Genomic DNA, 14,815 nt, shown 5'->3' on the forward strand with positions numbered 1-14,815 from the left:
TTAATTTTATGTAAGGAATCCAAACCTGCAGTGAAAAATGAAGGCTCCTATTTAAGATTTTAAAGTAACCCCCCACCCCACCTCCGTGGGGGCTCGTGTTTGGTGTCATTCGATAGATTTTTCAAAAATATTGAATACGTGTGTTTTTCAGTTTTTCGATCTGATGTTCATTTCGCGAAATATCGCGGGGTTCGTATTTAAAATTTTAAGTTTACTTCCACCCCTCTCCGTGGGGGTTGTGTTTGGTATCATTCGATAGATTATTGAAAAATATTGAACACGTATTTTTCATTTCGCGAAATATTTGCTTTTTTTGTGAAACTTTGTGACTCGCCCATTTTCTTACGCCCCGCTCAAATCGTCAGAATTTTTAAATATACACTGTTTTGCATGTACTTAACTTACCTTAAATCCGACGATTTCGAGTTTTTCTAAGGATAGATTTTTTTTGGACCCCCTTTAACGAACTAACTCCCCTGTATTAAGAGCCAATATATGATAAGGGTACATGGTTTCTCCCCATGTGATAATCTGACGCGCTCGAGTAACTGCAAAAATCCCCGCTTGGGTGGGCTCCCTTACCATAAATATTTAACATAAATTAGACATTACGGAACAAAAATAATAATGGTAATATTAGGCTATTGATTATGTTACGTCTATTACGCCAGATCATCCATTTCATAAGTCCATATTTGGAATAGTTTCATATTTTTTTGCTAATTTTTTGCTAATTTATTACCACAAAAACAAATTTTTTGCTCCACCCCTAACCGAGAAACAATGGTTGATATAGCGTAATATTACGTCACATCAACGATAGCCATATCTCGCGAACCTAAAGAGCTAGAAAATCGTACTACGCGGCATATTTTTTTGCTAATTTATTGCTGTCGATTTGCATATGCAACATACCCCAAAACCACCCCTGCTTCCCTTACAGCTAAACAACACCCAAAAAACAACGAAAAATCTTGAAAAATGATTTTTGTGATATAGTTGACGGTTGATATTTAATTGCTAATTTTTTGCTGTCATTAGCCGCAAAAAACAATTTTTTTGCTCCACCCCTAACTGAGAAACAATGGTTGATGTAGCTTAATATTACGTCACATCAACGATAGCCATATCTCGCGAACCTAAAGAGCTAGAAAATCGTACTACGCGGCATATTTTTTTGCTAATTTATTGCTGTCGATCTGCATATGCAACATACCCCAAAACCACCCCTGCTTCCCTTACAGCTAAACAACACCCCCAAAAAACAACGAAAAATCTTGAAAAATGATTTTTGTGATATAGTTGACGGTTGATATTTAATTGCTAATTTTTTGCTGTCATTAGCCGTAAAAAACAAATTTTTTGCTCCACCCCTAACTAAGAAACAATGGTTGATGTAGCTTAATATTATGTCACATCATCGATAGCCATATCTCGCGAACCTAAAGAGCTAGAAAATCGTACGACGCGGCATATTTTTTTGCTAATTTATTGCTGTCGATCTGAATATGCAACATACCCCAAAACGTATTTCCCAAATTATTTCCCATTTAGAATAGTTGATTATAATAATTAACTTACGTATAAAAATTATTTTAACAATATTTTGTACGTGTTATGTCAACTGAATACATATATTTATTTTGCTAACCTAAATATATACTTTTATATATACATTGATTTATTACAATTAAGTTTAAAACATCTGAATAGTTCTGCTTCCCTTCCTTTAACAAATATTTTTATATCAAACAAACACTAAACATATCAAAATATCTTGTACCAAAATATACAGTCACTGCGCACGCTAAATAATGACGTCACTGGCTATCTGAATAGTTCTGCTTCCCTTCCTTTAACAAATATTTTTCTATCAAACAAACACTAAACATATCAAAATATCTTGTACCAAAATATACAGTTACTGCGCACGCTAAATAATGACGTCACTGGCTTGATGAAGTTTAATTCGCGTGTATTTTTTTCATACCTAACTTTTTTTATTGGCGTACACGTTAGCGTGTACCTAGACACAGCGAAATATAACCATAATAATAACTAATGTAAAACTATGTGACGTCACGGGTCGTTTGAACTATTTTATACCGAAGAAGACTTTAAATATGTATTTCTAAGTTATTACGAGTTTTTGAAGCGTGAAATTTTGGAAATCTCATTTTTAAACAAAACTGAACATTATTATGTAATAAAAAAAAGTTGTGCAAGTTCCCTATTGTTCGAAAAAATTTTATAACAGATTTCGAAAGCTTGTTGCTTGGAAACAGACCGACGCTGTAGGCGGAGGTCTGTTGCCTGTAAGCAACAAACTTGAGAAAGTTGTTAAAAAATTTTTGAGCATTTATCAATGTTCGAGGGTTATTCGGATAGAAAATTTTTTGCTGGTTATGAAAAAAAAATTAAAATCGACGCCAATTCTTCCACCGTCCGATTTCCATCTAATTCATATTTTCTATCATTGCAAAAGTCCATAAACGCTTTCCATACAAATTTTTTACTGTAAACAGTATTCTTTGGTATATTTTTGATTCGATAATTTCATTAATATTCTCATCAGTATTACAACCAAACCGTGACATTTTGAAATATTGAATATTTGAAATGTCAAAATCGAAATGAAACGAAATGTAGGTATCCATAGCTACATGATTGAGTGAAAACAGCCCATGGGATCTGTTTTCAGTATAATGTTGGTTTTATTGGTTGTATTCAATCAGATGACCACAAATTAATTGATTTCATTGGATTTCTAATTGAGCAAAAAATTTTCGTTTAAACAATATTTTCGTCTCTGTTTTTTTATCTCGAAACCATTTGATCAATCGATATAAATTTTGCAAATCCAATATTATTTTCTATACAAAAATCTTTACGATAAAAAAATCTGGAAAAATTCATGGTAATTTATAGTCAATGGAGGCACCTTCATGAATTTTTTCAGATTTTTTGGTGCACTGCAACGTCCCCTAAAAAATAATCTCGAAAAATCGAAAATTGAAAGTTGTCATAAGAGTGAATAACATATTTTACGGAGTTTCACAGATAGAATCTCATTTTTTCGAGGTAACCTATCGATGTAGGGGTTAGGAAGACCAAATTTTTAAATTTGGGAAATAACGTTCATCCTAATACATATATTTTTAATTAAAGGTTTTAAATAACTATAAAATTTATTTTTTACATTTAACATACATAAGCAATCTTGGAACAATAGAGGTGGTATTTTTGACATTTTTTGATTTTGCTAATAAATCATCAACCATCATCCATCCAGAATTTCCCCGACGATATGCATATAGAATGTAATGTCCACAGCTTTGTAAAGGATCCGAACATTTAGTGCCCGGTAAACCCCGGTACGATATTGCTCCTACCAAATACAATTCTTCTCCCTCGCAATTTTTTAGCTGAAGTTTGCGGTGTAATTGATTAAGTTTAATCAATCTATTGGTTTCGAAATCATTATACATCGCAAAAAGGAATATGTCACCTGAAATAATTTTAATTATTGTAATTAAAAAACTGCTATCAATAAATTGACAATATGCTTCCTCTCGTGAGGTTACATTCGCATTTAATATTTTAATTTATTCGATTTTATTTTAATTCGATTTCTTTGTTCTTTAGGGTATTGCGAACCCGAAAATACTAGTGTACAAGGAAAATTCGAAAAGTTCTTTTTTTAAATCTAAAAATACAATCCGATTTTTTCAATTTCATTTTTCAAATTTGCCGGGCATTTTCGCCAGACCTCAATTTTTCAACCATGCAAAGTTATTTCACGTAATGCAGTACGAAAGTACAAGCGAAAAAGCATAATTTGAGCATATGGATGTCTTTAGGAGCTCCGAAAGCAAAGTTACAACCAATTTAAGAATATACTACGCAAAAATTGCAAAATAAGGTTAATTTGGTATAATTTTTATAATATTTCTGTTACTACTGTTATTTGATAAAAAATGACTCGGTAATAAAATTTTTGCGATAAACATTACGAATCTACATCCCATGACGTACATTTTGCTTTTTTAAGACAGTTTTTTGCTCATTCCAATCAAAAGTTATGATGGTTTTAAAAAAAATACTTTCATACTGCATTGCTTGAAAAAATATTTAATGGTTGAAAAATTGATTTCTGGCGAAAAATGCACGGAAATTTTGAAAAATGGTATTAAATAAAATCGGTTAAAAATTGTATTTTTCTCGATTTAGAAAAATAACTTTTCGAATTTCCCTTGTACACTATTGTTTTCGGGTACGCAATACCCTAAAGAACAAAGAAATCGAAGTTGCAGAAGCGTTCCCCTAATTTGAAAATTTATCGAAAACTGGAGCAAGATAAGGAGATATCTGAGAAGACTGGAGCATATATTATATATAAGGAGATATCAATTTACAAATTATTGGGTTAACAGCTGAAATGGAAGACTCAGTGTACTCTTTTCTACGATTCCAATATTTCGTTAACAGTCGTTAACATCATCAGGGACGCAGTTTGAGATTTTAGTCAACGATGTTATAAATGTGTAAAAAAGCGGCATTAACAAAAAGAATTGCAGTGAATGTTATTAAAAATTAAAAATATAACAAATAAAAAAAAATAAAAATAACTATAACTATATTTAATATAAATAACTATGCTAAAAACCACTAATTATTAAAATCTTTTAAATTCGTCGCACAGAAAGGTATTAGAGACAATTATGTCAATATACTGTCTCTAATATATTATATTGACAGTATATTGACATAATTGTCTCTAATACCTTTCTGTGCGACGAATTTAAAAGATTTTAATAATTAGTGGTTTTTAGCATAGTTATTTATATTATAGTTCCATTTTTATTTTTTTTTATTTGTTATATTTTTAATTTTTAATAACATTCACTGCAATTCTTTTTGTTAATGCCGCTTTTTTACACATTTATAACATCGTTGACTAAAATCTCAAACTGCGTCCCTGATGATGTTAACGACTGTTAACGAAATATTGGAATCGTAGAAAAGAGTACACTGAGTCTTCCATTTCAGCTGTTAACCCAATAATTTGTAAATTGATAATTACTAATCAGCTGTGATCATTTCTAGTTTATAAGGAGATATATATCTCATAATTACCTATTTCAATTATTCTATATTTTAGAGTAAGGTCGATGCCACAAATATCACACCACTCTTCAGGTTTTTTGTAGCATGTCTTGCATATTAAAGAAGCCTCTTTTTGACATTTTAGACAGCGACCATCGTCTATATTACAAATCGTTTCTATGAATGTTGTAGGATTGGCATTTACAAAAGCTGTGTCCTCAACTAGTACACCGACTTGGTTCCTGGTAGTCACACAATTACATTTAGAACATGTACCTTGTATTATTAAAGTGGGCCAGTTTTTAAACAATTCTTTAGCGTGTCCGGAAACTTCTTTACTGCAGTTCATTACATGCATTCCTCCATAGACAGATTCTTCTATTTTGAAATAATTACTCAAAACATTTGCACGTAGAGAATAAGTGTGACTTTTTAGCCCTCGATTGATCATATCTAAAACCATATCTAAAAATGGCGGCAAAGCAGTGGCGGATCCAGGGAGGGGTGATGGGGGCGATCACCCCCCCCTCTCAAACCAAGTGATATTATATTTAAAGATTATAAAAATATTCATCTACATATTTTTTTAGAAATTTAGCCAATTGGCACCCCCTCTTAACGATGCTGGATCCGCCACTGTCGCTAAAGCATAAAAAGTACGCCATTCTTATAAAAATAATAATATATAAGTATTTCTATAAAAATAAATGAATATTTTTATAATCTTTAAATATAATATCACTTGGTTTGAGAGGGGGAGGGGGTGATCCCCCTTATCACCCCCCTGGATCCGCCACTGCTTAGCGACCACTTAAGGGTGAATATTGTGCTATTAAGGTAGCATTAATGCAATAAAATGCGTGTAGGTGGCGAATATATGCAAAAATTGATTTTGGGCCACCACTGTGGCTTTGGGGCGCAAAGAATGTAAAATGTGCATAGGTCATAATTTGTAGGTTAAACTATGTTGTTTTATTTTACATAAGTACTTTATCAATAAAACGAACAGATGACGAAAAAAATAACAAAAACTGGAGCCCGCCAAAGCATATATGGAGTTTACGGCGCCACTGTGCCGTAACGGTTGCTTATACGAAAAAAATGAATAGGACCTAATTTTTAGAGTAAATATTGGTCTTTAACCTTGTATAAGTTTTGTTTAAAAAGAATGCATAGGTAATGAGAAAATCGTAAAAACATGCTCGCCAAGGGATAGGGGTAGTTTCTGCAGTATATTTTCAAGGATAGGGGTGGTTTCCGCAGAGATGTTGCAATAACCATATATATTTCTGAAAAGCACTATTGATGAAGCATATGCCCTTATGGATCAAAAAGCAAAAAACGAAAAAAAATTTTCAACACCCCATTTTATTTATTTTTTTTGTCTACAGGGGTTATACTAGGAAATCTTTTTTGGTATCAATGCATGGGTAATAATAACGTGCACAAAATGATATATGAAGCATATTAATAAAGGGCATTGTGTGTGAAGGATTCCAAGAAAATCACTTTATTTATTAATTCTTCTTTTTTTTTGGGGTGGTTCCGGGGAAAAAATGGGCATGCATTATACAAATTTATAAATAGCACTAGTACATGGGTAATCGCTGAAAGTCTTTTTACTCTAGCATAAACGGTTCAGATGGTATAAAAAGGGGTTTTTTAAAATGTAACACCCTGTAATTAAAAATAAGGCAATTACCCTTAAGTAAAACCTATACCAAAAAATCAGTAACTTATTTGTGAATAATTGTCGCAGGATTTCTTCGTAATATCCGTTACACTTAGGGAAAAATATATTTTTTTTAAAAACATCTTTTTTAAAAACTTGTCAACTTTGGGGCGCCACCCCCGCTAAACGGTGGATGATAGACATATGCTGTCGGAAATAAATCGTAGAAAATGTAGTCCATTTTATATTTCTATAAAAAATTTTTTTTGTAAAAGGTACAGGAAGGGCTACGTCCCGCAAAAACCACAAATTACCCCCTTTAAAGGGGTGAAAAGGGAAGTTCCGGGGCGAAATTTTTTCAGAAAAAGTTAGTCTTATAATAAGCACCCCTTTATATACCAGAAAAAAAAATAAAATCGGACTTGTGTCCATTTTGCAAGGTTCAACCTTTGTTTCCTACACTAATAATTCAAACATCAAAGGAAATTTATGTGATTGATTCAGTAACAGGAATTTTTGCAATTCATAATGTCGTTAAATTAAAGAATGTTGTGTCAATCGATTGCATATGAAATTTTTCCAAACTTTTTTTCAGAGTAAATAATCAATTATGACAGTTACTGTAAGATTTAAATGCGATCACAAAGAAAAATTAGTTTAAATATAAATTCCTGAATTATATCACGTTTTTTCACCCACAGCCTGGGGTATAAATGAAATAATAAATACTATACTTACCAAAAAATTTACCCGACGTTCCATCCATAGAAATGTGATGGGAATGGTAATTTAAGCCGCAATTAAGTTTCTTATTTTCCCATAAAATGTTATTGAAATATGGTTGATATTTACCGGATAATAAACGACAATATTTTCTTTTTTTATCAACACTTTCACGAGTACTGATAGCATATTCAACTACGTGCATCATATTATTGAACTCATCAACAGGAATAGTGCAACTCAAATCTATATGACGATTTTCATATATAGAATCGCACGATGAGTCAATAACATCAGATGCTCCATCAGATGCTCCATCAAAATAATTATTTGATTCCTCTAATACAGGTAATTGCTCATCAACACCGGAATATTTGCGTTTAACGTGGTCTTTAATATTGTGTGCATTAGCCGTCACCATTGTATACAGTGATGTTTTTGATAAAGCACCATCACCAAAACACTTATGGATCATATCCCACACTTCATCATTTTTTGATACAACTTTATTAACATTATTATTAATAAATATTTTATCAATGAAAGGTAAGACTTTTTCTAAAAATGTTTTTTCGGTGACTTTAGCTTAGCAGGTCTTCCTCGACCCATATTTAATATGCGTTCTTTACACTTCAAGTGCTACTAACGTACTGAAAATAATAACTCATTCGAAACATGTAATCATGTAATACATCAAAAGATAAATTGCAAATAAAATATATAAACACACACACACACAAAAATACCATATAAAAATGTATATAAAAAGGTATATAAAATACCATGAAACAATAGGTAGAGTCTTTTATTTTGTCAGTTGAAGCAGCCAAACCAAGTGGTTGGCGGTAAACATTTAAGGAATATATCGTATTACGAGACATGGGCGCATCATTTATTTGGACCCAGTTATGCAACAAGGAACCAACTGACATTAACATAGTTTTGAGAAAATCAAGAAAAACGTTTTATATGTTCGATGAAATTATTTGAATATAAAAATGATAAGAAACGACACAAAAGTAAACACATTTATTATAACTTATGTGTATTAATGCTATAGTCAAATTAACAACTAAAAAATTTACTCCTAAGGTAGAAAAAAATCACGTGGTTCTTTGTTGCTAAATATAAAATTAACAGTCTGCATCTGGTTCGAAATCTGAATTCCCGCTAAATCCGTCTATATGTTGCTAAATATAACATTAACAGTCTGCATCTGGTTCGAAATCTGGGTTTCCGCTACATCCGTCTATATCCTCAACTCTAGTACTATCTGCTATAAGATTTGTATAAAAATTGTGGTAACTTAAGGGTATTAAATGCAGATAACTTTGTATATCTTTAAGTTTTGCTTCTGAAAATGGCTTTCCCTTAGGCCACAATGGTTCTAAATATGTGGCAAACTGTGGCTATATGCTATAAGGATTTTCCTTACATAATTTAATTTCTTTGGTTTGTAACCAACTTATTGTTTGGTTGGTTTTATTTTTTTCTGTTGGTGATCCTTTTTTCTAATTTTGCGGTACTCAAAAAATCTTCCTGTGTACTTGGTCCCTGCTTTTCCTCGCTATTAATTGGCTGGACCTATAAAATAATTCTGCAATAAGGAACCAACTTACATATTATAAAAAAATCAAAGTGGGATTTAAAAATTATAAACAAAAAGAACTTTTTTTAAATTGACAACTAACATACTATTAGATAGAAGTAACTAAAAAATACGATATGTATTCTATACAATTTTAAAAATGTTGTTAAGGTTAGAAGTTAAAAAATATATAAAACAATACACATACCTCTCGCACCTTGCAAATAAAAGCTTCAGTGGAAGTTGACGACATCAACGTTACAATTCTCATAATTTTTTGCACTCTTGGCGATGGAAATTTATTTGGTTAGGTAACATTTTTACAAATTATTGATTGCCAATGATAATCCGAACCTACTGAAATTTGACTGAAATAAATCTACTACATGGAACCAACTGTCGCATGTTACAGATACATACCTGCAACAAGGAACCAAAGTGACTTGGTTCGAAATTGAAAGCCTGTATAACCGAATTTATTAATCTGCAATATGGTTCTATCGTCCACCAGATGGTGCTGAGGTGCCCTTATTATACGTTTCCCCCTTGAACATGGTGTATTTAAACTGCAGCTCTGAGAGTTATCCACCCAACCATACTTAACGACGTCATGTGTGTCAAACCAGGTCTCGTCTAGATATATTATTAATCTGTTAGACTGTCGATATTCTTTGATTTTGCGTAAATATTCCTGCCTAAGTTGGACTATTCGCTGCCACTCCATTATTACCATTCTGTCATTTATTTTCTTATATCTAAACCCACAGTCTATCAAAATGTTTCGCAATGTTGCTAAACATTTGTAAGAATAACTAGGATATTCTATTAGTGCATATTGGATCATATGTAATGTAGGCACCTTGTTTTCCTTGTAGAAATTATACACAGTCTTTCGAATATTTTTATCGACATCGTCTATTTTTCTGAATTTTTGATTCGTTCGTATTCGTTTTAAACCGTGATTTATAACGTTTCCTTCCCTTATACGATAAATTGTCGATGCTGATAGTTTGGTAAGTTCACTTATTTTATTTAGAATAGTTCTATCGGAGTTTTGATCATTTTCTTTTTTTAAGCACTCGTATATGTTGAAAACAACGTTGACACTGCACATGTAGGTCTTTGTTTTTAAACTCTAAACTGCTTTCAACACAACTCGATTCTGGGTTAATATTTTTCTCATTTTCAAATGGTCGCCAAGAGGCCATATTGCAGGCCATATTTATATTGTAAAATATGTACTAAACAAATATTGTTGATTGAATATCCGAAGTCAATCTGCGCAAATATTTAGCTGTAACAGCACTGGTATGACTCAAGACTTCTTAAACAGCGTTTCTTATCTCTACATGACATGTAATACACACCCATCGACAAATCGACAGTCCGAGCGATAACAAATTTCCAAGCAGCATGTAACTATTAAATGTAAATTAGCAAATGTAAATTATTGATGATTTTAAATAACATCAATATCCAATAAATATTTGATGGGATGTATGTACTACGTTAATTGTCTGTTTCTTCCATATCTCTTCTACGAAGTACGGGGGTGAAAACTTTAAAACACTTTTAGACTAATTATGGGATTGAATTACACATAAATAAACATTATGTACATTAGTACATGGATATACTTATACATCGTTAAGCATTGTAAACATAAAATAGCGGCGCGCAGTGCCGGTTTAACCTAACTTCGGGCCCTGGGCGCTGGAGGTTTAGGGGCCCCATTCATTTCTATTCGTTGTCAGTTTTTTAACAAGGAAACACATGCATTAACTATAAGGGTTTATTGTAAAACCCATAAAATATTTTTTTAAACAAGCAAGAAGAATAGCCAACGTAAAAAATAATCCCGGGCCGGCGTAGCTCAGGCGGTAGTATGCTTGACTTGGGTGCTGGTAGGCCGGGGTTCAAATCACAGCGTCAGCAAGAACAACTAGACATTTTTAAAATGTCTATAGGCCCCAGGTCGACTCAGCCTGAATAAAATGAGTACCTTGGGTAAAACCAGGGGTAATACCTAATAGGCGGTTGAAGCGTATCACTGGCCCTGTTACCCTCCTTGTAAGGCGCGTCAGCAGTATAAAACGGGAGACTATTATTATAAAAAATATTCCAAAAAATACATTTGAAAACATAAATCACAAACCGAAAGTTTCACAAAACAACACATGACAAACAAAAAACATATTCTAAAAAATACAAAAAGACAAAAGTTAGATCACTTTTTTTCTTGCAAACTGCCATAATATAATTTCTTCAGTTCTTCATTCTCTATATACAATAGTGATAATGCGTCTAGGTTTTCTTGACTCAAATTTGACCTTAAAAAAGACCGCTCGCCTGACGCATTAGAAATTAGTATCGTCAAATAAATTTGCAGTTAAAATATTGGGAAAAGTTGCCTTTACATCCTGGATGACATCAAATTTTTCATAAAATGTATGTTTATTTAAATTTTGGCATAACGTTACAAAATGGGTAATTTCATTATGCAAGTTTTCTTTGATTTCGTCAACATCTTTTTTATATTTCTCGCATAAAGTATTAATTGACGTCTTAACTTCTTCTTTATCTAGCGTAAAAGAACATCTAAAAGCTGATGTTACACCCTTGTAGCATTCAATTCTCTTTAAAAGATCTTGAGTAATATTGCCACATATTATAATATTAAATACTTCAATTCTGAATATCTCTTGCCCCTATAAAATGATTTGACTTTCACCTGCTTCTTCGAAAAATGTTTTTATTTTCTTTATTCTTTGAAGGTCAGTTGTATAGTAGATGTTTGAGATATCCTCGCCTTCGCAAAAGAAAGTTTTCGCTTCTTGTTCAATTTCACTAAACTTATTTCTTACGTCCAACAAAGCTCAAAAGATATGTCATTAATTCTATTACATTGACACTTTTAAGCCCACAGTTCTGAAATAACTAGTTGCTTCCAAGCTGGATTCACATGCAAAATTCACTACAATTCGAAACATCTTTCTGACAACTTTCTGTAGTTTTTGGAAAAGGGCCCCGCCACAAACATTGACACGGGGCCCCTGTGGGGCTAGGCTACGCCACTGTGTATAGGCGTGAAGAGATGTAACAATAGAACATAGGCGTTTGCAGTGTATTGGCGTATCTGCGTATGAGATTATTTTCGGAAAATATGTAGATTATTTAGCGACTTTACTTTTTTATAATTAAAAGGAACGGGCCAATTCGGGCCCCTCCGGGGCCCGGGCCCCTGGGCGCCCGCCCCATGCGCCCAGTGGATAAACCGGCACTGGCGGCGCGGCATTTGATGCAGTTATTAAAGAAACTTCTAAGAATCACTTTCAAGAAAAATAAATAATTATTTGATAGCTGATTCATTTTAGTCCGGGGGACAATGAAAGAGTTTTCATACACTTATAAAAAAAGTATAGCTATCCGATCTTAGAAAAAGCGTCCTTGAACGAAGAAAGGCTGTTTTCTACAGCAAAGAGTAAAATAAACTATAGCCAAGAACTTATTCTTCATAAGAATGTATTGAAAAAAAATTCTTGGTTGTAATTTATTTTACTCTTGGCTCTAGAAAACAGCCTTTCTTCGTTCAACAACGCTTTTTCTAAGATCGGTAACTACTTTTTTTATGAGTGTAGCCGGAGTGGTATCGAAGTGACTTATATTTAATAATAGTCAAAAATCGATCGATAAATCTAGGAGATATGGTTCGATATACATTGATATGGTAAAATGAAAAATTCATATTTTTGCACGTTTAACAAAATAAAAAGAGAAGAGGATCATTAAAATCCATCGAGCAGTTTTCGAGATATAACAGAAAATGTAATAAACAAAAAATGAAACACTTTTTTTTGACATACCGAAAAAATGCGATGGATAACTCAATTTTTATAATACGTGCATGTGCATAAGTATCATTAAAAAACATTTAAAATAAGCTATGGATCGATAGAACTTATCATAGAAAAAAATTTGTAATTGAACATCAACTGTCAACCACATCATGAGAATCATTTTTTAGGATTTTTCGTTGTTTTTTGGGGGTGTTGTTTAGCTGTAAGGGAAGCAGGGGTGGTTTTGGAGTATGTTGCATATGCAGATCAACAGCAAAAAATTAGCAATTAAATATCAACCGTCAACTATATCACAAAAATCATTTTTCAAGATTTTTCGTTGTTTTTTGGGGGTGTTGTTTAGCTGTAAGGGAAGCAGGGGTGGTTTTAGGGTATGTTGCATATGCAGATCGACAGCAATAGATTAGCAAAAAAATATGCCGCGTAGTACGATTTTCTAGCTCTTTAGGTTCGCGAGATATGGCTATCGTTGATGTGACGTAATATTAAGCTACATCAACCATTGTTTTTCAGTTAGGGGTGGAGCAAAAAAATTGTTTTTTGCGGCTAATGACAGCAAAAAATTAGCAATTAAATATCATCCGTCAACTTTATCACAAAAATCATTTTTCAAGATTTTTCGTTGTTTTTTGGGGTGTTGTTCAGCTGTAAGGGAAGCAGGGGTGGTTTTGGGGTATGTTGCATATGCAGATCGACAGCAATAAATTAGCAAAAAAATATGCCGCGTCGTACGATTTTCTAGCTCTTTAGGTTCGCGAGATATGGCTATCGATGGGGTGACATAATATTAAGCTACATCAACCATTGTTTGTCAGTTAGGGGTGGAGCATAAAAATTGTTTTTTACGGCTAATGACAGCAAAAAATTAGCAATTAAATCTCAACCGTCAACTATATCACAAAAATCATTTTTCAAGATTTTTCGTTGTTTTTTGGGGGTGTTGTTTAGCTGTAAGGGAAGCAGGGGTGGTTTTGGTGTATGTTGCATATTCAGATCGACAGCAATAAATTAGCAAAAAAATATGCCGCGTCGTACGATTTTCTAGCTCTTTAGGTTCGCGAGATATGGCTATCGATGATGTGACATAATATTAAGCTACATCAACCATTGTTTGTCAGTTAGGGGTGGAGCATAAAAATTGTTTTTTACGGCTAATGACAGCAAAAAATTAGCAATTAAATCTCAACCGTCAACTATATCACAAAAATCATTTTTCAAGATTTTTCGTTGTTTTTTGGGGGTGTTGTTTAGCTGTAAGGGAAGCAGGGGTGGTTTTGGTGTATGTTGCATATTCAGATCGACAGCAATAAATTAGCAAAAAAATATGCCGCGTCGTACGATTTTCTAGCTCTTTAGGTTCGCGAGATATGGCTATCGATGATGTGACATAATATTAAGCTACATCAACCATTGTTTGTCAGTTAGGGGTGGAGCAAAAAAATTGTTTTTTACGGCTAATGACAGTAAAAAATTAGCAATTAAATCTCAACCGTCAACTATATCACAAAAATCATTTTTCAAGATTTTTCGTTGTTTTTTGGGGGTGTTGTTTAGCTGTAAGGGAAGCAGGGGTGGTTTTGGGGTATGTTGCATATTCAGATAGCAATAAATTAGCAAAAAAATATGCCGTGTCGTACGATTTTCTAGCTATTTAGGTTCGCGAGATATGGCTATCGATGATGTGACATAATATTAAGCTACATCAACCATTGTTTCTCAGTTAGGGGTGGAGCAAAAAAATTGTTTTTTACGGCTAATGACAGCAAAAAATAAGCAATTAAATATCAATCGTCAACTATATCACAAAAATCATTTTTCAAGATTTTTCGTTGTTTTTTGGGGGTGTTGTTTAGCTGTAAGGGAAGCAGG

General features: G+C 32.9%; 1 protein-coding gene across 1 annotated transcript in view; it reads left to right on the top strand.

Moving 5' to 3' along the window:
• Positions 1-14,815, top strand: part of LOC114325822 (mucin-12-like) — a 95,900-nt gene that overhangs the window by 64,415 nt on the left and 16,670 nt on the right. The window lies entirely within an intron of this gene.

Source organism: Diabrotica virgifera, chromosome 3 (assembly GCF_917563875.1).
Source record: "Diabrotica virgifera virgifera chromosome 3, PGI_DIABVI_V3a".
Classification (NCBI taxonomy): Eukaryota; Metazoa; Arthropoda; class Insecta; order Coleoptera; family Chrysomelidae; genus Diabrotica; species Diabrotica virgifera.